Source organism: Lissotriton helveticus, chromosome 5_1 (genome assembly GCF_964261635.1).
Source record: "Lissotriton helveticus chromosome 5_1, aLisHel1.1, whole genome shotgun sequence".
NCBI classification, from domain to species: Eukaryota; Metazoa; Chordata; class Amphibia; order Caudata; family Salamandridae; genus Lissotriton; species Lissotriton helveticus.
Genome location: NC_136065.1, coordinates 617624980 through 617651309, shown reverse-complemented (window position 1 = coordinate 617651309; position 26330 = coordinate 617624980). Strand labels below are relative to the sequence as shown.

Here is a 26330-nt window from a genome sequence, read left to right as displayed (position 1 = left end):
ATAAACACACAAAAAAGAAATATTACCTCAATTATAAGGTTGCGATTTTAATGGATGGGCTTGAACACAGTTTTAAAATAATCCGTTGTTATAGGGCTGTTCCTAGATGTAAAAAGGCTTGTTACTTAAAGGTCAGACCAAAAAGGCAATAAATGCAATGAAAAATAGAAAATTAAGTACCTAATTATTTGTGAACCCAAGCCTCAAAGTGTTGAAATGAGGCGACTCGGGGCATCAATGTCAATGTCGAAATCAGACAGACTAAAACAATAAAAAATAGGAATCAGGATGTATAAATCTGCAAGCCCGATAAAATTCTCAGGCAACGTTAAGGCACAGAGTTCGTCGACATACCTCTACTTCAGGTAAATGCAGACAATGGATGCAGAAGTCTCCCAGCGTCATAGGGATTATTTTAAAATGTGATTTGATCTGCAAGAATTATAAATATCTATTCTAGATTATTTGCGTATGAAATATTTACATTAAGCATAACACAAAGGAAAAGGTAATTACCTCATCCAAACCACCAAAATCAAAAGAGGGTCATTTGTCTCTTCAGGCAGTTGATTAGAATTCTCTAAAGAGGACGAGAACAAATATCAGCACACATGCTGCAAAATATAAGGGTCTCAAAGTATTGTAGAACGGGTCAGTTGAGTCTAGCTTACCTAGTATATCTGCATGGGTCGAAGTAAATCTGACGGGCAGCAAGACTGGAGCAAAAGTATTGGTTGCTGATAGAGGCCATATTTATAGCGCTGTTTGGAGCGCGAAATAGGACTACACATCATGCCTAACTATAAGTAAATTTGGTCGCCATCTTAGAGTGGTTAAAATTAGTCCTATTTAAAGCACGAAAAAGGGCTAAAACTAAAGCCTAAGAGTAGGTGGGTATGGTAACCAACTTGGAGAGATCAAAATGGCATATGTACATCAATAAGCATTTTATTATTTTTATATGAAAATGATAATGAAAAAGGAAAGCTCAAGTCAGAGTATACGATCGAGAACCTTGATCAATATCAAAAGAATATTGAAACGAGTAGTCTATTGGCAAAACATCCGCAATCTATATATATAAAATAAAAACAGATTTGTAAGGATAATATATACAGTTATAACAAAATAAAGACACATCACAGCATGTATTACACTTTACAATTTGAACCAAACTGTAGGGAAGGTGAAATCAGTCATCAGTAAATCTCAGATAGATTGGGGCTATTGATTAAGGAAGGCACGCCAGGGCATGCCATTCTGTTGCAGAATTTAAACCCCTTTTGACTGTGTCAGTAAGGCAGATGAGTTTGCCTTCTCTCAAAGAGAGAATCCTGTCAATGTTATTCTGTCTTATATTAGGCCGAATTACTTCAAGAACCCACCAAAGCATATCCGTTTCTTTGTGGCCCAGTTGAAGATAGTGTTCAACCAACGGAGCGTTGTCTTTCTTACAACGAATCCGCGACTGGTGTTGCAAAATCCGTTTTTTAATGGGTTGTATGGTTTTACCCAATTAGTGCAGTAGGCAGGGACATTGAATACAATAAACCACATTTGTGGTATTGCAGTTGGAGAAACTCTTAGCTGTGAAATTCACATTATTGATTTTACAGGTTTTCACCGTCTTGGTGGTGGCACATGCTGCACAATTGTTGCATTTGTGATGGCCAATTAGCGGAACTAGTTGCCGCATATTATCAACGATGTTATCTTGCGAGGTGTTCTCATATGCATGGATAAGCCTATCCTGCAAATTGGTGCCTCTTTTGAAGGCAAAAAGCGGTTTCTGTACAAATTCAGGGATGGAATGAAGTAAATTCCATTGTCGCAGGGGGAAACTCCTATGTATGGTTCTTAGTATAGTCAACGTTGAAGGATAAAAACATTCCCAAAATATTGTGCATCTAATCTCTGTTTCCATAAAGAAACCTGATCTGCAAACAAACATAATACCATCCTGTCTGTAAAATGGCAGAGAGTGATGATGAAAGAGAGGCAGTTAGATTAGCAACTGAACTCGCAGATGCTGATGCTACCATGCAAGCAGCAGACCCGAATATAACACTCATTCCGGTCATTAAAAGGAGATCTATAACCTTAAAACTTATAGAAAATGGACTGACACCTAGAGGTGGCACAGTCATATTCGTAATCGAGGCACACGAATATCGGCAGACAGAGGTATACTATTCATGGATACATTTTCCAGCAGCAAATGCTGTAACAAAGTACTTCCACTATTACAAAGTAGAGGAACCTCCTGAAACGTACACTCCTTTCGAGGAGGTGGAAGTACCACTCAAATTCCAAGAGCATTTGCTCTTATTTGATGGCGCCCTAAAACATAACAATCACATTACAAGACTCGGTCCTTTAGGTAGACCAGGAGCAACGTGGCCGGTCTTAGCCGGATACACACCACATCCAGACATCGAAAGAATGCCTGCAGCAGAGCTGTTAATACAGCTAAAACAACTACTAAAAATTCATAGACAATTAGTTCAGTATGTAATGCGGACTTCAACAATTCAGCCAGCGATTAAACTTCCACAGCTGACCCCTCACCAGGGGAACACAAATAAAATTACACCACAGAACATCCAATCCTGCCTAGGTAAAGTTCCAGCTAAACGGGAACAGATACCATTCTGGTTGGCACAGAAAATCACCCAAATAGAGGCGGTGTTTCCTGACACCACCCCATTAGAAAAACACAGGATTCTGACTATATGTCTCCCAATGGGAATCGCACCGCACATTGAGGACTGTGACACTTGGGGTACAGTCTTTGCTTCCATCTACACAAAAACGCACGGTGTTCCATCCATTTCGGTAATACCAGATGTGCTAAAACAAATTCAAGATGAATACGGTCCAGAACCTGCTTTAACTCTTGGTATGAAATTACTAAAAGACTTCAAGCAGGTCTCGGCTATATTATTAGCCAACATAAAAGGTGAGGCAGCAAACGTGGCGATCCGCCAGAGGTTAAAAGAGACAGATATAGCAGACCAACCAGCTGAAATTGCCAGAATCATAGAAAAATCCTATGAAGAACTAGGCAGAGATAGTCTAGGTGGAATACCAGTAAAACCACAACTGACTACAAGTCCAGAAAAAATATTTTTTAATAATAATTCACCAAAAAAGAACTGGGATGGAAACAAACAATCCAATCCTAAAGAAAAGAAATTCCAGTCCCGAGGGAGGTCTCCCAGGCGAAGAGAGAAATCTCCAAACCAAAGACAGAGGTCACCGCAGAGTGACCCCTCTGGGAATAGATATAACCTTAGAAATAGGGATAATATTAAAAAACCTGATAGATATCAAGACATTGATACACGTCCCTCTCAATCTTTTCAGACTTCCTCGCAGAAATCGGAAAGAAGAGGACGATCAGAAGAGCACGCCAAGTCCAAAGACAAGGAACCTGCTCAGCTAAAAAAGAAATTACAATTTCCAAAAAAGAAGGTAGCCAGTATCAAGGTAGTTAAAAATGCCGAGAATACTGAGGACACAACTGAAAAACGGAGAGTGGGCTCAGACAATGCTAGACAGCGCAGCAGAGGTGAGCATAGCTCGCAAAGTCCTTATGAATCATCTGGAGACAGTGGACACGAATGAATACCTTCAAGTGGAAACTGCAGACACCAGAGTTAGCAAGCCCCACAAGATATACGAGATAACATTACGTATAGAGGGAGATAAGACTAGGAAAATAAGGGGACTATTTTGGGATAACCTCTCAAAGGGTTATGACATCCTTCTAGCTGAAAAAGACTGGCCACCAGAGTTTGTCAGGGAGTGCCCTCATGGCGAAGAAGTAATTATGCCTGCCTTCTCGAATCAAATCCCGATTCATAAAAAATACACACTTGCTAGAAAGTGGGCAGTGGCCTTAGCACCTGCTTTATATAAAAATCATGTAGGATGGGATGAGGACTCCCCTCCTCACAAAATCCAGTTAAAATCACAACCTACTGCACAAAGGCAGTACCCAATTAAGCAAGAAGCTAAAAAACAGGTAAATGAAATACTAGATCAGCTAGAATACCAGGGGGTGATTGAAACTTGCACCTCACAAATGAACAATCCTTTGTTTCCGGTCTCCAAACCAGACAATTCATATCGTCTAGTTTTGGATTACCGACACCTTAACACATGTTGCAAAACCTTTGCAGTGCAAAACTCACACAGTGCTGCACTAATGAATAACATAGTGCGCAAAAAATACAAAACAACCTTGGACATCTCCAATGGATTCTTTTGTCAAAACATAGCACCAGAGAGCAGATATTTAACTGCATTCTCAGTAAATGGCACTCAAAAGCAATTCTGTCGGTTAGCCCAGGGGTACAAGAACAGCCCGGGGGTATTCTCAGCGAGAGTAACAGAATTACTACAACTATATGATGATGAAGCATTATCTTATGTCGATGACATTTACTTAACAGATGATGACTTGGAGACTCACTTGAAAAGGGTGAACACCATAATACTTGGGTTCGCTGCAGAGGGTTACAAATTCAACTTTAAAAAGTCCAGAATTGCCCATCTGACGGTCCTATTCTTAGGATATGAGTTATCAAGTGAAGGCAAAAGCCTGGCTGACAATTTCCTAGAGAAATGTGCCGTAATCCAAGCTCCTAAAACACTAAAAAACCTACAGTCGATTCTAGGTTTCCTAAATTTCGGAAGAACATACATTGCAAATTACGCAGAAAGGGTCAAACCCCTTTATGATCTAATTAAACCAGACTTTAAAAGATCCAGTTGGACTCAAACACACACAGAAATTTTGAGATCCTTACAAACAGACATGCTAATTAAAACAAAATTAGAAACACGTGATAACACACGCAATCTTGTGATTCGAGTCATCCCAGGGAGATGCGGATTCACATACCTGACTTCTAATGAAGGAGAAAAGGTACCAATTGCATTCAAATCACACTTGTACACAGAAGCTGAACAGAAATTCAGTAATACAGAAAAAATCATTCGTACAGTTCAAACCGCAATAGCTAGAGAAAAAGACATAGCTGACGGTAGACATATCACAGTCAGAACAGCAGAATCAGCCTTTGAGGCACTAATAACACCTTGTAATTTAGCAACAACAACATTGAATCCGGAATGGATACAATGGGTGAATTCAATCACAACGGACAAAGTATACTACTACTTTGATCCAGAACTAGAAGAATTAAAAAATCTAAAATATGAAAAGACGTATCCTCTGCCAATCGACATTCTTCCTCTACGACATTACGCCTGTATAATCTATACAGACGGACATGCTCAACCCTCCGTTTGGGGAGAACATGCATACAATCCCACATGTGAGATTACAAAAGAAGTGTGGCGCGGAGGTAAACTAAGACCTCTATTAACAAAATCACACTCAGTAGAAACTAATTCAGAACTACAAACTGAAATAATAGCTTTGAAAATGGCGCTAGATAATGCGGATCGCGAATTCCCGACACTTATAGTGTCAGATTCACATTACTGCGTCAAAGCATATAACAAGGATTTGAAGACATGGATCCAGAACGGTTACAAAGATGACACAGATGCACCAATAAAGCAGAAACTGCTCTGGGAACAAGTAGCTCTTTTACAAAAAGAACTACCAAAGACTCACGTGACACACTCACTGAGTCATCAACGTGATGGCGTTCACGTTGCAGGGAATTCATTGGCTGATGAGGCCGCGAAGGCAGCTGTGCAAACGGCTTCCGTAGCTGCCGTCACCAGGTCAAAAACAAAAATAGACAGCGAAATATTACAAGCTGTCAGCGCTTCAGAAAAGGATTCGATAGAACCACTCCCTAAAGGCTTTCCAGTAAAATACTCATACATAACTGATGCAAACAATGTTCCTTTTGCTCAAATCCCTGGAGTGGGGGATAGGGCAATTCCAAACATGGAACATAGGTTAGGACTAATAATAGCGGCACACGAAGGGCTTGCTTCTATCCATGCTGGCGTCTCAGCCACAGTATCATTATTAAAACAGAGATACTGGTGGCCACAAATGAGAAGACAAACGAGGAACTATGTTCTAGCATGTGAAATATGTCAAAAAATGAAAGTATCAACGGTGAGACCTCCAGCGCAGACGCCCCTTCTAATCTCGGATAAACCATTAGCCTGTGTTTACCTAGACCACTGCGGTCCCTTACAAAGGGATGGTAACTATAAATATATCTTGGTCGCAGTGGACTCATGCACGAGATTCATATGGATGTGGCCCCAGCGAACGGCTGACGCCAGAACTGTTATAAAAGATTTGCGAGTCTTTATCGGCACATACGCAATTGGCATGCTGCATTCGGACAATGGTCCTGCTTTTAGCTCTCGGGCTTATAAGGAGGCCATGGTCAGCATGGGCGTGCAATTGCGGTATTCTTGTCCATTTCACCCTGAGGGGAACGGAATTGTTGAAAGAAAAAACCGTGACATAAAGCAATCTATAACGGCAAAGGTATTAGGTTCGGGAGCTGGGTGGGTCAAACATCTAATAAGTGTCCAACGTAGTCTAAATAACTTGCCAAGAAATTCTCTGAAGGGATTCAGTCCGTACGAATTATTATTTGGAACTAGGATGTTGATCTCTGACCTTGATAGTCAGACTTCAGTGGTTAAAGAAAAAAGCTTTGATGTCAAAGACCGTTTGGCTATTTTGCAGGACTTAAACAAAACAAGAAAAGACCTGAGCAACATACAGTTGAAACAACAGCCAACGACCACTGAAGAATCACCACCTGTCCCAGCAAGACCTGTCTGGATTCCAAAAGTCGGGGATCTAGTCAGGGAAAAGATCGCGGTAAAGAAGGAATTTGGGCCTTCCTACAGAAAAGCAGTTCCTGTCTTGTCTGTCAACGGGACAAGATCAGTTGTACTACCACCACTTGCTGGTAAAAAGGAGAACCGAGTTGTATCCATCGACCTGGTAAAACCACAACATGTGGCCGATAACAAACAGTAGGCCAAGTGGACTCCCAATAAGTAGCAGAACACCAAGGTTTGCTACCAGCACAGAGGTCCTAACAAAAAGGCTCATCACATTCGAAACGCCTAAAGAAGAACAAGAAGGACTATGCAACAATGCAATAGAACTCAGACCTCTGAAAACCCAAATAAAGACATTTAGCAGAGACACACCAATCTATACTGAAGTACCAAGTGAAAATGCAAAAACCAGAAATCCTGAACCAATTGGAACAATTGACAGAACTGCATCCGGTTACTTCATCAACTTCGATGATTCCTCTGACGGCTTCAGTGAATCAAAGACACAGCCATCATCAAAATCCTTTAAAGACAAAGCGAAGGAACTTTTGAAACAACTGAAAGAAACATATCTGGTTTCTCCATGGATTGAATTTTGGGTGGGTTTTGGTGCATTTATCCTCATACTTTGGCTCATCATGGTATTTACTTTGGGACGCTTCATTGAGGGAAAATATGCTAAAATGGACACAGCAAGTCAGAACATCAACTTGGTCCTCAAACCACACACATCTTCACACGTCGAGAAAAGAGAACTTTCTTCAGCCAACTTCACAGCCAATCCTATACCTGGTGGGGTAGCCTGGGACAACACTGACTATGAAATTTATGGTCCGGTCGAGATCCTGAAATATCCACACCAAATCAAGATCTCCTTGAGTGACTTTGCAAAACCAAACTCATTTGCTGATGATTGGGACTTCGAAAGTATTAACAACATGATGTCTGACTTAGTAATGTCTGCTAAATTTACAAAACATGATTATTTGCAAGGTTCTACAAATTATGATAGTATGTATTGCTATAACCATTATGGTAACCATTTTTTACATAAATCTGCACAACCTAGAAATGTTTTAAGTTATAATCAATGGGAACATTGTGCTACACCTCCAAAAGGAAGCTCTAGAACCGTATATGACAAATATTCATATTTTTCAGGTTTTAACATAAGTAATGCTGAAACATTTTATTTTAAATTGTCAAACAAGACAGGGATGAAAACCATGATAACCAACACGAAATTGATATATTCAGATTCATTCTTTGAAAAAATGAATACATTTGGATTTGATTATTGGGACAAAAATGTTGATTTGAAAAGTGTTTGGGGTACAAAAGAATGGCAAGTACAGGGTATAGAAGCTTTGTTTAGAGCCTGCATGATCCCAGAACAAATGATATTTTTAAATGACACTGTTCAACAAACCACCTGTCTTGGCTTAGCCAAAATCAAAGATTTAATTAAACCGTCTATTCCAAAGCCAACAATGTTTAGCAATAGCTCTGATACAGATGAAGAGATAGACGTAAACCATATACTAAACCAAAACAGAACACATCCTGATTGGAAACAATGGTTGATCTGGCCCACAGATACAAATAACTGTCAAGATAGATTCCTGAATAAAACACAGGGTTTCAAAATGACCAGGCCAGACCCTAGATATCCCCAAAGACATCACCCAGGGATAATAACAACCTACAGTGTGGGCAAATTATGCCTTCAATGGCTACAAACTTCCACACTGCCTGAAATTAAGCAACACCTAACTTTACTTACTGATGGTGCTGACTTGCGTGATTTCATAATGGGACCACGCAAACAGCGTCAAAAGCGTTTCATAGAAGCCTCTGTATATGCAGCATACAATGAGGCCTGGAAGGTTACTCAAATTGAGACAGCAGAAAGAATACGGGAAATTGACCGTATTAATTTGGAAAAATCACTTTCTGTAGTGGACAATGGGTTAATGACTCTGTCCTCCAGAATTTTTTCATTGGACAGCATTGTGTCTTCAGCAATCGATATATTATCGCAAGACTTACTGTTATTACAACATGGTCAGTCACAATTGCGTTCTATTGTACAGCTTGGCTGGACGTTACAAAATCTGCGTTCAGGCTACGTGCCTTGGCGTTTAATCAACACAACGTCACTATTCCAAATCTTTAACCTTACTGATAGACAAATCGGTATGGCGCAAAAGGGTGCTGATTATACAATCTTGAGCATTGAAAAACTAGAAAGATTACCAATGACAATGTCAGAACGACCTGTCAGTGAATGGATAATCCACGGAATCATAAATATTCCAATCTCAACCTTCAGGTTTCAATACTGCCAAAAATATGTACAGGCTGGCATGTACGAGAAATTGGGAAAGGGGTACCTTAAAACAACTTGGAACCTGCCCTATTCACATGCATGTGTCAGTAATAAAGGACAGAAAGTGTTTCTTAGTGGCAACAATTGTGCTATGTCACTAAGTGGCACGCTTCTGTGTAACGGTATTAGTTTGCACGGAGCCTGTGAAGGGAATTCATACAACCTTTCATGTCACCAGCAAGGCGCACCTGCAACTGAAATAGAACCATTCTTTCAAAGACTCTATAATGGGAGTTACATTCTTATTGTAGACCGCAGATGTTGTAGTCTTATGCCCGGGACTCCTTATCTAGTCACTACGACGGCGAAGGTCAAGTGCTGTGGACGTTCTTTATTCCCCAGCTCCTTTCCAGACAGGGAGGCAAGGGCATGGCCCAGTTTGAAAATTACTTCTATTCGAATAGATACTTTAAGCAGAATGAAAACAGTGCTTCTTCAGACGCCTACAAGGCTCACGTCATCAAAAGAAACGTATGATCTACAAGTCGCAAGGACGACTGCAGAGATACATACATTATTATCAACTAATTCCCCCGTACATTTCGCGGAAATCCTGAGCGAAATCTTAAATATTTCTGATACCAATGGGATCTCAGGGGTATTTAAGACAGTATTTTCGATGGCATTAACACCATTCAAAGCCATACTGGGTATTTTTCCAGATTTCGTCCATTCGATTTTTGGCGGACTTCCCCTGATCTTGGGACTAATTGCAGGAATCCTATTCTTAGTCCTTATTTTCCGTTATGGCAACCCATGTCACAGATCAAACTCTCACGACAATGGAAGATACGATCCTAGCCATTGGATACCGGGACCGGATATCAAAAATCCTGGGACTCTCCCGGCTTAGAGACCTAAACATGACCTGGTTTCTATCATTTCGACCAATGTGGCAAAGGTGTGTTTTACCTGTACTAAGGTGTCTGCTATGCGGAGAAGAATGCGTGTTAGACACCTGTCTGACGCTACAATCGGATGCGCCAGTAGATGCAGATACACTGTTGGTTCCTACCAAGGTTCACGCTTTGTGCTGCCCTCAAAGGCTGCCAATCCTGATGACGGCATTCCTGGAATCTTCACCACTGCGATTGAAGAGTAGTGAAGTTCAAGATGAAAGCAGCATCGAGCAGGTACGACCTTCTGTCAGCAATGCGAATCAGAATGTCAATGCAGACAATCATGCGCACGAATGCATGGTTACCCCTATTTCCGACTTAGTGGAACTTTCCCATGAAGCTGTTGACAGTTTTTTCGAAAGCCTGAATGATATGATGTTCTCTCCGGAACAGAAATAGAGACTTTTGAGCAAGCTCGCACACGGCGTTCCCTGAATTCGGCCTTCAACTTTCAAAATAAAGTCACATGAACAATTCTTCCCACCAGTTCACGGACAACAATTTTTTAGCAGCCCCAAATTATTTTTCACAAATTTTTCGGGACACTTATCTTCTGCTTAAAGTAAGAAACTATTCCTAGAGAACTAAGATTTCTATTTTTAGATACTTTATAAACTTTAGTTGCCCGCTGGGATGTTCACAAATATTTTATTATGTGATGAGATGGTCTCGAACTTCCTTTCTGTATAGCTATATTAAGAGCCATTTCATGTGTATTTCTCAAATACCAAATTAGCAATAATGCATACAAATGCGTGTTTACCTTTGCATTTAATTCATAGCTTAAGTGCATACAATATATATGACTGCAATTTTTCAGTATATTTGAAAATTTCAAAATGCATTTATGTATTTTGGGGTGGTAAGGTATACACTATTCTCTATAGTATGTTGTACTATGTTATACTATGCATAGATTAGTAAATATGACCATAGTTAGCGTGGAGTGGGTGTCGTGTATTCCTATAGGTTCTGAATCGATCCCCCTATTCCTGACCCTATTCTGGTTAAACTAACTATCAAGTTAACTAACAGTCAGCCCATGAGGCAAGAACAGCCCCCATGATGCAGATACCGTTATCTGACGCAGTCACACTACGGCACAGGAACGTGTTATCTGATTAGGTCATAACGCTTGAGATCTAATTAGACAAGCGACATTCCTCCAGCCCCTGATAAGGCATACGACGTTCTCATAACAAATCAAACCTATGACAACCTGGAAAATCCGTGCGGCCATTGTTTTGATTTCACAGAGAACTTCAGTAAAAGAATGTGCTAACGAGCAAGTCGTATGACATCTTTATTGACGTATCTATGTCCATCTTTACGTCAATCTCGGCACCTTTAATGTATAAATATTGCCGATCTTGCCCTATGCAAACACACGCGTGGTGACAAGACGGAGCAGCCATACTTGCCGAAGCCGAGAGCAGAAGCAGACCCCGCTGGCAGCAGCCCCGCCTTCCTGACGCGCTGAGAGACGCTCTGCTATCTCAAGCCGAGAGACCCAGCACCGGCGTTTCTGGGCAGCCCTCGCAGGCAGCCTGGAATATCGAGAGCAGAGAAAGAGATACCATTCCTCATTCATCCTAAATTCCAGGTACAGAACTGAATAACCCCTCACAGAGAATTCTTTAGTTATTCACTTGGCAAAAACAAACTTGACTTAAACTGTAACTTTCTATTCCCGCCCACGCATTAGACTTAGGTCAGGTACACTGGGTAGGCGTATTTAGAAACACCAGTTGAGTACGTTTAGTCAAATGTATATGTGTATGTAAATATATTTTAATCATTTTAAACATCATATGGCTCAGAAACCATATCAATGTTTTTACAGTATTATTCTATACTATTGCTTTTAATGTATGCACTTTACTTAACTATAAGTATTGCAATAATATCGATCCATTTCTCTTGTACGAGAAAAGAGACTGATCAATAAATAACATCTTTTATTGAACACGCCCGTCTCTTCCTTTTCTCTACAATCTGATGAGACTAAGAATGCACGTACTGACTGAGTAAAATAATTGCCTTGTGCTCACACGACTCTCGAGATTGACTCTTGATTAGGGGAGAGCAAAGTTGTCATGTTCTATGGTTGTCAGAAACTAAATCCCTTCTTGTCTAATCAGGGAAGTTAATTCCTCCTTGAACATTCGAGAAAGTTTCTAGCGAACTCTGAGCTACGCTGGCAAACCCAAAAATTAAGTCTAGTATCGACAGTAGTAGACCTAGTTAACGTCTGGTCTAGGCCTTTACTGCTGTAGGTATTATTCCAATGCGCAGAGCCTATTGGGAAAATAGGAGCTACACTACAACCTCAGGTCATGTCCTGGATGAGTACTGCGTTCTTCATACTACCTAAAGTTACACCTTTCCAAAGAACCATTCTCATACCTCTTGAGATTAGACCAGCAATAGTTGATCAAGTAAGGTTTGGATGGGCTTCCAGCCGAATTTTATGCCACATTTGTGCATACTCCAGCCCATGATGTGTGGAAATTTATGAGATGAAAATGTAGGCATAACTCCAGCGATGGCAGTGGTTCCACTGGTGCCTTGCATACCTGACGACTGCATCATGTGCTAACTGTTACGTTTTCTAACTGTCCCACAACAGGTTCAGACTCTGGGACGGGTTCGGGGTGCTCCGATACAGGGGCTGCTAGCCTCCTGCATAGTTGGGAGTAGTTAGGGGGAGGGGGGAAGCTTTAGAGTCAGTGGGTGTTCGGGATCCATTGGTATGGTAGGCTTTGGGCGCTCTGTTTTGGGCCCGAAGCCGCCCATATCGCGACAGGTACTTCAATGTTTGGTGAGGTATAGGGGGGGTGAGGGGGGCAGTGGGGGAGCTTGGTTGGGGGACAGGTTGGGGTTGGGGTAGTTGGGGGGGTGGGGGAGGGTGGCACAGTGTCTGCATTACTTAGGCTACTTTCTTGTGTGTGTGTGTGGCTCCGAGAGCCCGGGTCCTTACATCTCCTCCCCATTGACTATGGTTGATCACCAACGGTCAGGCCTCCCAAGGGCAAAATTGCGAGTGGTGAGCTGGAATGTCCGGGGGATGCTGGATAAAATTAAGCGAGGGGCGGTGCTGCAGCTAGGGAAGAGGGAGGGGGCGGATGTCCTCCTCCTCCAGGAGACGCACCTTCAAGGCACCAAAACCCTTAGTTTACAGAGGTTTGGCTATCAACAGGTGTTCCATGCCGGGTTTTCAAGGGGGTCCCGGGGGGTGGCGGTCCTGATACACCGAAGGCTCTCATATGTACACGAAACTCATTGGGTAGATGCACATGGCAGATACGTGTTTGTTAAAGGAATGATTGGGAATGAGCCGATGGTCTTTGGTAGCGTGTATGCCCCGCCCCCGCTGCAGGATGCCCTTATTGAGAAGTTGTTCGAGGTGTGGATCGGTATCCCGGATGTTTTGGCGATTGTGGGAGGAGACTGGAATGATGTGATGGATGGGCGGATGGATCGCTACAGGCCCGGTAGGGAACCCCAGACAGCGGCGCCGACGAGGCTTCATGGCCTGGCACAGGGCATGGGTTGGACCGATACATGGCGCTACCAGCATGCCTTGAGCCGAGAATACTCCTATGTGTCGGCTGTGCACAAGTCCTTCTCTAGGCTAGACTACCTGTTCGTACCGACTCCTTGGCTGTCGAGGGTCGCTACCACGGCCGTACTCCCCCGTGGCGTCTCGGACCACTCCCCCGTGCCCCTTGACCTGCTGCTGGACAGGAGGCGACAGCCCTTCCGCTGGCGCCAATCAGCGTGGCACCTACAGCAGGATGGCTACCGCACACGTTTGCGCGAGTCTATCTCCGATTATTGGACAGAGAATGGCGGGCCAGAGGTCGACGCCGTCACCCAGTGGGAGGCGATGAAGTCGGTGCTCAGGGGAGTGGACATTGCCTGGTGTGTGGAGGCCCGCAGGACCCATCTGCGCGAGGTGGAGGTGGAGGTGGAGGTGGCGGCGGCGGGGCGGGTTCGGGACCTGGAGAGGGACTGTACCGCGAGTGACACGGACGAGGCGGTGGGGCCGCTCCTGCAGGCACAGCAGTTGTACTCCTCCCTGCTACACAATGAGGCGCGCCAGCTTTGGCTGGCCACTCAGAGCAGGATCTATCAATGGGGGGATAAATCCAGTACCATGCTATATAGACTTTGCCAACACACCTTCCGGCCCCAGGCTCTGCCGGGCATTTGGGATGACCAAGGTGTCCAGTTGGCGGCCCCTGAGGCCATAGCTGCCAGCTTCGCGAGGTATTATGCCGATCTTTATGCCCCCCGTGAGGTCCTCTCAGCGGACGATATAGACAAATTTTTGGCAGATATCCCGCCGCGCGCCCTCCCAGAGGAGGCCAGGGATCGGCTGGACCTTCCCCTTTCTTTGGAGGAACTGGGCACGGCACTTGGGGAATTGAACACCGGCAAAGCCCCGGGACCGAACGGATTCCCGTGCGAGTTTATGAAGACCTTTCATATCCAGCTGGAGGGGCGCTACCAGTTGGCACTGGAGGCGGCCAGGGAGAGTGGACACCTACCAGCGGATTGGCGACACGCAGAAATTGTTGTTTTCTGTAAGCCAGGGAGGCCCCCGGAACAGCACTCTTCGTACAGACCGATTTCCCTCTTAAATTTCAAGGCGAAAATATTGGCCAAGGCCTTGGCCAACCGCATTCTCCCATACATCACTGACTTAGTACACCCTGACCAGGCGGGGTTCATGCCCCATAGAGCAACTCGGCACAACATTCGCCGGGCGCAGGTGGTGGTGGAGACGGCCCGGGCCGCCGGGATCCCAACGGCGCTCCTCCTGGCAGATATCGACCGAGCCTTTGACTCTCTCAGCTGGGTGTACCTTAGGGCACTGCTGTCCCGCCTTAATCTCGGGCCGGTTTTCCTCTCATACTTGAGCTTGCTCTATACGGACCTGACCGCGTCGGTGCGGGTGGCGGGAGCGGCGTCCGAGTCCTTCCCCATCGGACGGGGCACCAGGCAGGGATGCCCTCTCTCCCCCTACCTATTCGCCCTGGCCATGGAGCCTCTGGCGGCGTGGGTGAGGATGGATGCGCAACTCCGGGGACTGGAATGGGACATGGGCCCCTCCGACCGTATTGCGCTCTACGCCGACGATGTCCTGTTCTTCCTCACGGACCTCAATCGGTCCGGACCCAGGGTCCTGGAGATAATGAAAGTTTTCGGGGAGATTTCAGGATTGCATCTGAATGTGCAGAAGTCCAAGCTGTGGGCTCTGGGCGGCGGAGACAGGCCGGGTGATTGGGCCTTGACACTGCAGAGCGCGGTGGGGGGCCTCAAATACCTGGGTATCTTTCTTACAGATGTTCCGGACTTGGCATGGGAGCGCAATGTGGTGCCTGTGTGGGACAGGGTGCGTTCGGACATAAAAACCTGGTCCAGAATGCCACTGAACATATATGGCCGGTCGGCGATCTTTAAAATGGTGGCCCTGCCGCGCCTCCTATACCAATTACAGAACCACCCGTACCCCATTGCACCGCAGTGGTTTCGCCAAGTGAACGCCGCTCTCAGTCAGTTCCTTTGGGCTGGGGGAGTGGCGAGAGTGGCTCTCCGCACCTGCTTCCTTTCTACGTACTGCGGGGGCCTGGCCACCTCGGACATCTTATCATACTATCAGGCGGCGCACCTGCTGGTGCTTAACGACTGGTGGTATGGGGATCGGGGCGACCCGACTTATGCCCTGGAGCGGTACCTGATGGACCCAGACACGGTCCACACCATTCTTTATTCGGCAGCTATCAGGAAACGACTCCCCATGGTCACTCAGGTGGTCTTCCGGGTGTGGCGCGCTGCCTTGCGCCGTATGGGATGGTGGAACAGATTGACGAGGGAGACCCCGCTGTGGCAGAACGGCCGTCTCCCGGAGCTGGCGTCCCTACAGGGATTCAGGAGCTGGGATGATATCGGTATCTCCACGCTCGGCAGTGTCATGAGGGGCACCACCCTTAAGTCTTTCCAGATGTTGAGGGAGGAATATGACATGCCCAAAACTCAATTCTTTAAATATTTGCAACTACGTCATGCACTATCTCCCTCCCTGGTGGGCTTGGAATCTCTGCCCGAGTTTAGCCCCCTGGAGGCCAAGGTGTTCATGGGGGAACTAGAGGAGAAAAAGATCTCCAATATATACCAAACTCTGGTCACGCACTGTTCCTCCTCTCTTGATGGATAACGTTCTGCATGGGAGAGAGATCTTGGTGCGTTCGAAGAAGAGGACTGGAGAGAAGCCCTGGAGGCCCCTAAGGGGGCGGCCATTGCGATGCGCCTCCGCTTTATTCAGTTTAAATACTTACATAGGGCCTACTTTACCAGAGAGCGGTTGTGGAAAGCAGGTTTGATTGCCTCCCCCGAATGCTTGAGATGTGGCCGGGCGGTTGGAACGTTTGTCCATACTGTGTGGTCGTGTGCGAACTTAGCCAGGTACTGGGTGGGGGTCTGGGACTGTTTGGCTGAGGTTCTGGGCTGGGACCTTCCCCGATCACCGCAACTTGGCTTGCTTCATGTTATGGAACAGGTGGGGGGCAACATTTACAAGCGTCACTTACTGGTCCTGGGCCTTACTGTAGCCAAGCGGGACATAGCCAGGGCCTGGAAGGACCCCAGGGCCCCTTTGTTGGAGGTTTGGAGACGAGGATTGGACTTTTGCATGGGACTTGAGCGCCCGATCTTTGAGGCCAGGGGTTGCCCCCGGAAACATTTTAAGATATGGAAAAGATGGGCGGACTACAGGGGACTGTGGCTGGAACCACCGATGGCCCAGGACACTGGGGAAGACCTTTAACTACTGTACCCTGGGCGACAGGGAGTACGCACACTGGCTATTATTATATTCTAGGCCTTGAGATTAGCAGACACTGGGTGGGGGGCGGGGTTGGGTCAGGGGAGTTAGGGAGTTGGGGGGGTTGGGTGTTTAATGCAATAATGCTTGTACTGAATGCATATCCTTTTTTCTATATGCTTATGCTCGTTGGTCCTGCGTTGTGATGCGGGACGATGTCCTTATGCTCTGTGTAATGTCAGTACTTGAAAATAAAATTTTGTTCTGAAGAAAAAAAAAAAATGTAGGCATAACATCCACACTGGGAGATGTCCTTATCTGTGGCGCTCCTGAGACCACAACATGACCCTCAAGACTATGTATGACATCAACCTGTCCGTGTTTGATACAGATTATAAGATATTGTGTTAAGTGCTGTCAAAACAATTACTACACCATCTCTGACTACTGATCCACCCAGATCAAAGTGGATTTTTTCCAAACAGTAACACTCTCTACCACTATTATGCACATTGTTTTAGATATTCGGTGCAGCCCCTGAAACTGAGCTTTCATAATGACCTTTGTAGAGGGCATGGTTTATCAGGTCAACACAGCAGATGGTTTTTTTATCCGGACTTATGGTCCCATCACCACCTGTAATTAAGAGGGAGATGGCTCTCAGATTGCCACTCTATCTGGTTGTCATGGTGCTGCTGCATTGAATAGGGGTCTCCTTCACAACCTGAAGCTGTGTGAAACTGGCAGAGGTCGATAACATTGATGGGCCATACCTAACCCCAACCCTAACCTACCATGTGATTCCAGAAGTGAGCAGGAGGCAGGCTGGCTCACAGATTGTTCGCTGTGCCATTGGTCCTAAAGCCTTGGAGCCAAGTGGAAGAGACTAATCCAGCAGGCTGTGCAGGAACATGGTTAGCAGCCACCCTTTGCCAACTTTAGAGACGAGTCTCGGGTACAAGGGTGGAGCTGCCTCAGAGAATGGCTGTTGTGGCCCCTAACCTGCGCACGCGAGCTGTTGCAGTCCCAGCTATTTGCCACCATGGCCATGACAGCCTGTGACAGGCTACCTGAGTAACAATAATCAGAAAGAAGTGAGCAACCCGAAATACCCTTGAGGGCTTGGGTGATTAAATGGAGGGGTATAGATGCCTTCATGGGATTTTATTTAGGTACCGATTATTAATTAAAGTTGATTTAGAAGGATAAACCAATAATCCTAACATGTAATCAATACATCAAGATGGAGTATATCTACTTTTTTAAATAGCCTGTATAAGGCCATGACACATAAACATATAAACAACAAAACACAAAGGTGTATATAAAAAATATATGTTATCAAAAGATCAAAGGATAAATAATTTCGTGTACAGATGAAGGCAATTCAACAAAGCAAATAGGAAATGCAGGTACATAAAAAAGATAAATTGATAGGTGTTTTTAGGTTCTGCTGTGTTACCTATCTCAAGTCAAAGTGAATTGGACACTGCGGGGATAAGATGAGAAAGTCGACGTTTCGGTCTCCTAAAACACAATTTCCGAGACCATCCTCAGGACTGATGTGACTTATGCACTGTACATAACCAAAATGTAATCTGAAACATAAAAATTTACAGTTACAAATCCATTATAATTTGACAGCATTAATACACCTAAGTGATAAACCAATACAAACACAAACAAATACCTAATGTCAACAACACAACATATTCATAATACACGAGAAGATCAGATGTTAACAGTTGTTATCTTATATACTTTACTGTTAATTGTCCATGTGGATAAGCGATTCATGAAGGATCATTATTCTACACTTCCAAAGAGTTACCTCAGAATACTTATTATGACTAAAGAAAACCCATAAGGAAACATTTGATAATATAGTCTAAAAGCCACAAAACACTAAGGATAATTCTGTAATAGTTGGTGAGCAATTGTTCGTCATAGGTTATACTGAGTTTGTCAGCAGTCGATGGACAATTTGACCAGTTATCCCATATTTGATCATCCATTGATATGACTGAACATTCTTATGGAAAATTTAGCACAAAAATCAGCTAATCAAATGTTGCTCCACTAAACAACATTATTCAGATTCATGCGGATGCTTTACAAACAACTCGAAATAAACACACAAAAAAGAAATATTACCTCAATTATAAGGTTGCGATTTTAATGGATGGGCTTGAACACAGTTTTAAAATAATCCGTTGTTATAGGGCTGTTCCTAGATGTAAAAAGGCTTGTTACTTAAAGGTCAGACCAAAAAGGCAATAAATGCAATGAAAAATAGAAAATTAAGTACCTAATTATTTGTGAACCCAAGCCTCAAAGTGTTGAAATGAGGCGACTCGGGGCATCAATGTCGATGTCGAAATCAGACAGACTAATACAATAAAAAATAGGAATCAGGATGTATAAATCTGCAAGCCCGATAATATTCTCAGGCAACGTTAAGGCACAGAGTTCGTCGACATACCTCTACTTCAGGTAAATGCAGACAATGGATGCAGAAGTCTCCCAGCGTCATAGGGATTATTTTAAAATGTGATTTGATCTGCAAGAATTATAAATATCTATTCTAGATTATTTGCGTATGAAATATTTACATTAAGCATAACACAAAGGAAAAGGTAATTACCTCATCCAAACCACCAAAATCAAAAGAGGGTCATTTGTCTCTTCAGGCAGTTGATTAGAATTCTCTAAAGAGGACGAGAACAAATATCAGCACACATGCTGCAAAATATAAGGGTCTCAAAGTATTGTAGAACGGGTCAGTTGAGTCTAGCTTACCTAGTATATCTGCATGGGTCGAAGTAAATCTGACGGGCAGCAAGACTGGAGCAAAAGTATTGGTTGCTGATAGAGGCCATATTTATAGCGCTGTTTGGAGCGCGAAATAGGACTACACATCATGCCTAACTATAAGTAAATTTGGTCGCCATCTTAGAGTGGTTAAAATTAGTCCTATTTAAAGCACGAAAAAGGGCTAAAACTAAAGCCTAAGAGTAGGTGGGTATGGTAACCAACTTGGAGAGATCAAAATGGCATATGTACATCAATAAGCATTTTATTATTTTTATATGAAAATGATAATGAAAAAGGAAAGCTCAAGTCAGAGTATACGATCGAGAACCTTGATCAATATCAAAAGAATATTGAAACGAGTAGTCTATTGGCAAAACATCCGCAATCTATATATATAAAATAAAAACAGATTTGTAAGGATAATATATACAGTTATAACAAAATAAAGACACATCACAGCATGTATTACACTTTACAATTTGAACCAAACTGTAGGGAAGGTGAAATCAGTCATCAGTAAATCTCAGATAGATTGGGGCTATTGATTAAGGAAGGCACGCCAGGGCATGCCATTCTGTTGCAGAATTTAAACCCCTTTTGACTGTGTCAGTAAGGCAGATGAGTTTGCCTTCTCTCAAAGAGAGAATCCTGTCAATGTTATTCTGTCTTATATTAGGCCGAATTACTTCAAGAACCCACCAAAGCATATCCGTTTCTTTGTGGCCCAGTTGAAGATAGTGTTCAACCAACGGAGCGTTGTCTTTCTTACAACGAATCCGCGACTGGTGTTGCAAAATCCGTTTTTTAATGGGTTGTATGGTTTTACCCAAGTAGTGCAGTAGGCAGGGACATTGAATACAATAAACCACATTTGTGGTATTGCAGTTGGAGAAACTCTTAGCTGTGAAATTCACATTATTGATTTTACAGGTTTTCACCGTCTTGGTGGTGGCACATGCTGCACAATTGTTGCATTTGTGATGGCCAATTAGCGGAACTAGTTGCCGCATATTATCAACGATGTTATCTTGCGAGGTGTTCTCATATGCATGGATAAGCCTATCCTGCAAATTGGTGCCTCTTTTGAAGGCAAAAAGCGGTTTCTGTACAAATTCAGGGATGGAATGAAGTAAATTCCATTGTCGCAGGGGGAAACTCCTATGTATGGTTCTTGGTATAGTCAACGTTGAAGGATAAAAACATTCCCAAAATATTGTGCATCTAATCTCTGTTTCCATAAAGAAACCTGATCTGCAAACAAACATAATACCATCCTGTCTGTAAAATGGCAGAGAGTGATGATGAAAGAGAGGCAGTTAGATTAGCAACTGAACTCGCAGATGCTGATGCTACCATGCAAGCAGCAGACCCGAATATAACACTCATTCCGGTCATTAAAAGGAGATCTATAACCTTAAAACTTATAGAAAATGGACTGACACCTAGAGGTGGCACAGTCATATTCGTAATCGAGGCACACGAATATCGGCAGACAGAGGTATACTATTCATGGATACATTTTCCAGCAGCAAATGCTGTAACAAAGTACTTCCACTATTACAAAGTAGAGGAACCTCCTGAAACGTACACTCCTTTCGAGGAGGTGGAAGTACCACTCAAATTCCAAGAGCATTTGCTCTTATTTGATGGCGCCCTAAAACATAACAATCACATTACAAGACTCGGTCCTTTAGGTAGACCAGGAGCAACGTGGCCGGTCTTAGCCGGATACACACCACATCCAGACATCGAAAGAATGCCTGCAGCAGAGCTGTTAATACAGCTAAAACAACTACTAAAAATTCATAGACAATTAGTTCAGTATGTAATGCGGACTTCAACAATTCAGCCAGCGATTAAACTTCCACAGCTGACCCCTCACCAGGGGAACACAAATAAAATTACACCACAGAACATCCAATCCTGCCTAGGTAAAGTTCCAGCTAAACGGGAACAGATACCATTCTGGTTGGCACAGAAAATCACCCAAATAGAGGTGACACTTGGGGTACAGTCTTTGCTTCCATCTACACAAAAACGCACGGTGTTCCATCCATTTCGGTAATACCAGATGTGCTAAAACAAATTCAAGATGAATACGGTCCAGAACCTGCTTTAACTCTTGGTATGAAATTACTAAAAGACTTCAAGCAGGTCTCGGCTATATTATTAGCCAACATAAAAGGTGAGGCAGCAAACGTGGCGATCCGCCAGAGGTTAAAAGAGACAGATATAGCAGACCAACCAACTGAAATTGCCAGAATCATAGAAAAATCCTATGAAGAACTAGGCAGAGATAGTCTAGGTGGAATACCAGTAAAACCACAACTGACTACAAGTCCAGAAAAAATATTTTTTAATAATAATTCACCAAAAAAGAACTGGGATGAAAACAAACAATCCAATCCTAAAGAAAAGAAATTCCAGTCCCGAGGGAGGTCTCCCAGGCGAAGAGAGAAATCTCCAAACCAAAGACAGAGGTCACCGCAGAGTGACCCCTCTGGGAATAGATATAACCTTAGAAATAGGGATAATATTAAAAAACCTGATAGATATCAAGACATTGATACACGTCCCTCTCAATCTTTTCAGACTTCCTCGCAGAAATCGGAAAGAAGAGGACGATCAGAAGAGCACGCCAAGTCCAAAGACAAGGAACCTGCTCAGCTAAAAAAGAAATTACAATTTCCAAAAAAGAAGGTAGCCAGTATCAAGGTAGTTAAAAATGCCGAGAATACTGAGGACACAACTGAAAAACGGAGAGTGGGCTCAGACAATGCTAGACAGCGCAGCAGAGGTGAGCATAGCTCGCAAAGTCCTTATGAATCATCTGGAGACAGTGGACACGAATGAATACCTTCAAGTGGAAACTGCAGACACCAGAGTTAGCAAGCCCCACAAGATATACGAGATAACATTACGTATAGAGGGAGATAAGACTAGGAAAATAAGGGGACTATTTTGGGATAACCTCTCAAAGGGTTATGACATCCTTCTAGCTGAAAAAGACTAGCCACCAGAGTTTGTCAGGGAGTGCCCTCATGGCGAAGAAGTAATTATGCCTGCCTTCTCGAATCAAATCCCGATTCATAAAAAATACACACTTGCTAGAAAGTGGGCAGTGGCCTTAGCACCTGCTTTATATAAAAATCATGTAGGATGGGATGAGGACTCCCCTCCTCACAAAATCCAGTTAAAATCACAACCTACTGCACAAAGGCAGTACCCAATTAAGCAAGAAGCTAAAAAACAGGTAAATGAAATACTAGATCAGCTAGAATACCAGGGGGTGATTGAAACTTGCACCTCACAAATGAACAATCCTTTGTTTCCGGTCTCCAAACCAGACAATTCATATCGTCTAGTTTTGGATTACCGACACCTTAACACATGTTGCAAAACCTTTGCAGTGCAAAACTCACACAGTGCTGCACTAATGAATAACATAGTGCGCAAAAAATACAAAACAACCTTGGACATCTCCAATGGATTCTTTTGTCAAAACATAGCACCAGAGAGCAGATATTTAACTGCATTCTCAGTAAATGGCACTCAAAAGCAATTCTGTCGGTTAGCCCAGGGGTACAAGAACAGCCCGGGGGTATTCTCAGCGAGAGTAACAGAATTACTACAACTATATGATGATGAAGCATTATCTTATGTCGATGACATTTACTTAACAGATGATGACTTGGAGACTCACTTGAAAAGGGTGAACACCATAATACTTGGGTTCGCTGCAGAGGGTTACAAATTCAACTTTAAAAAGTCCAGAATTGCCCATCTGACGGTCCTATTCTTAGGATATGAGTTATCAAGTGAAGGCAAAAGCCTGGCTGACAATTTCCTAGAGAAATGTGCCGTAATCCAAGCTCCTAAAACACTAAAAAACCTACAGTCGATTCTAGGTTTCCTAAATTTCGGAAGAACATACATTGCAAATTACGCAGAAAGGGTCAAACCCCTTTATGATCTAATTAAACCAGACTTTAAAAGATCCAGTTGGACTCAAACACACACATAAATTTTGAGATCCTTACAAACAGACATGCTAATTAAAACAAAATTAGAAACACGTGATAACACACGCAATCTTGTGATTCGAGTCATCCCAGGGAGATGCGGATTCACATACCTGACTTCTAATGAAGGAGAAAAGGTACCAATTGCATTCAAATCACACTTGTACACAGAAGCTGAACAGAAATTCAGTAATACAGAAAAAATCATTCGTACAGTTCAAACCGCAATAGCTAGAGAAAAAGACATAGCTGACGGTAGACATATCACAGTCAGAACAGCAGAATCAGCCTTTGAGGCACTAATAACACCTTGTAATTTACCAACAACAACATTGAATCCGGAATGGATACAATGGGTGAATTCAATCACAACGGACAAAGTATACTACTACTTTGATCCAGAACTAGAAGAATTAAAAAATCTAAAATATGAAAAGACGTATCCTCTGCCAATCGACATTCTTCCTCTACGACATTACGCCTGTATAATCTATACAGACGGACATGCTCAACCCTCCGTTTGGGGAGAACATGCATACAATCCCACATGTGAGATTACAAAAGAAGTGTGGCGCGGAGGTAAACTAAGACCTCTATTAACAAAATCACACTCAGTAGAAACTAATTCAGAACTACAAACTGAAATAATAGCTTTGAAAATGGCGCTAGATAATGCGGATCGCGAATTCCCGACACTTATAGTGTCAGATTCATATTACTGCGTCAAAGCATATAACAAGGATTTGAAGACATGGATTCAGAACGGTTACAAAGATGACACAGATGCACCAATAAAGCAGAAACTGCTCTGGGAACAAGTAGCTCTTTTACAAAAAGAACTACCAAAGACTCACGTGACACACTCACTGAGTCATCAACGTGATGGCGTTCACGTTGCAGGGAATTCATTGGCTGATGAGGCCGCGAAGGCAGCTGTGCAAACGGCTTCCGTAGCTGCCGTCACCAGGTCAAAAACAAAAATAGACAGCGAAATATTACAAGCTGTCAGCGCTTCAGAAAAGGATTCGATAGAACCACTCCCTAAAGGCTTTCCAGTAAAATACTCATACATAACTGATGCAAACAATGTTCCTTTTGCTCAAATCCCTGGAGTGGGGGATAGGGCAATTCCAAACATGGAACATAGGTTAGGACTAATAATAGCGGCACACGAAGGGCTTGCTTCTATCCATGCTGGCGTCTCAGCCACAGTATCATTATTAAAACAGAGATACTGGTGGCCACAAATGAGAAGACAAACGAGGAACTATGTTCTAGCATGTGAAATATGTCAAAAAATGAAAGTATCAACGGTGAGACGTCCAGCGCAGACGCCCCTTCTAATCTCGGATAAACCATTAGCCTGTGTTTACCTAGACCACTGCGGTCCCTTACAAAGGGATGGTAACTATAAATATATCTTGGTCGCAGTGGACTCATGCACAAGATTCATATGGATGTGGCCCCAGCGAACGGCTGACGCCAGAACTGTTATAAAAGATTTGCGAGTCTTTATCGGCACATACGCAATTGGCATGCTGCATTCGGACAATGGTCCTGCTTTTAGCTCTCGGGCTTATAAGGAGGCCATGGTCAGCATGGGCGTGCAATTGCGGTATTCTTGTCCATTTCACCCTGAGGGGAACGGAATTGTTGAAAGAAAAAACCGTGACATAAAGCAATCTATAACGGCAAAGGTATTAGGTTCGGGAGCTGGGTGGGTCAAACATCTAATAAGTGTCCAACGTAGTCTAAATAACTTGCCAAGAAATTCTCTGAAGGGATTCAGTCCGTACGAATTATTATTTGGAACTAGGATGTTGATCTCTGACCTTGATAGACAGACTTCAGTGGTTAAAGAAAAAAGCTTTGATGTCAAAGACCGTTTGGCTATTTTGCAGGACTTAAACAAAACAAGAAAAGACCTGAGCAACATACAGTTGAAACAACAGCCAACGACCACTGAAGAATCACCACCTGTCCCAGCAAGACCTGTCTGGATTCCAAAAGTCGGGGATCTAGTCAGGGAAAAGATCGCGGTAAAGAAGGAATTTGGGCCTTCCTACAGAAAAGCAGTTCCTGTCTTGTCTGTCAACGGGACAAGATCAGTTGTACTACCGCCACTTGCTGGTAAAAAGGAGAACCGAGTTGTATCCATCGACCTGGTAAAACCACAACATGTGGCCGATAACAAACAGTAGGCCAAGTGGACTCCCAATAAGTAGCAGAACACCAAGGTTTGCTACCAGCACAGAGGTCCTAACAAAAAGGCTCATCACATTCGAAACGCCTAAAGAAGAACAAGAAGGACTATGCAACAATGCAATAGAACTCAGACCTCTGAAAACCCAAATAAAGACATTTAGCAGAGACACACCAATCTATACTGAAGTACCAAGTGAAAATGCAAAAAACAGAAATCCTGAACCAATTGGAACAATTGACAGAACTGCATCCGGTTACTTCATCAACTTCGATGATTCCTCTGACGGCTTCAGTGAATCAAAGACACAGCCATCATCAAAATCCTTTAAAGACAAAGCGAAGGAACTTTTGAAACAACTGAAAGAAACATA

The 26330-nt window shown here is 43.4% G+C and overlaps 1 protein-coding gene across 2 annotated transcripts in view; it reads left to right on the top strand.

The window, feature by feature from the left end:
* ZBTB48 (zinc finger and BTB domain containing 48) overlaps window positions 1-26330 on the top strand; it is a 177201-nt gene that overhangs the window by 51357 nt on the left and 99514 nt on the right. The gene's annotated exons all lie outside the window — the stretch shown is intronic.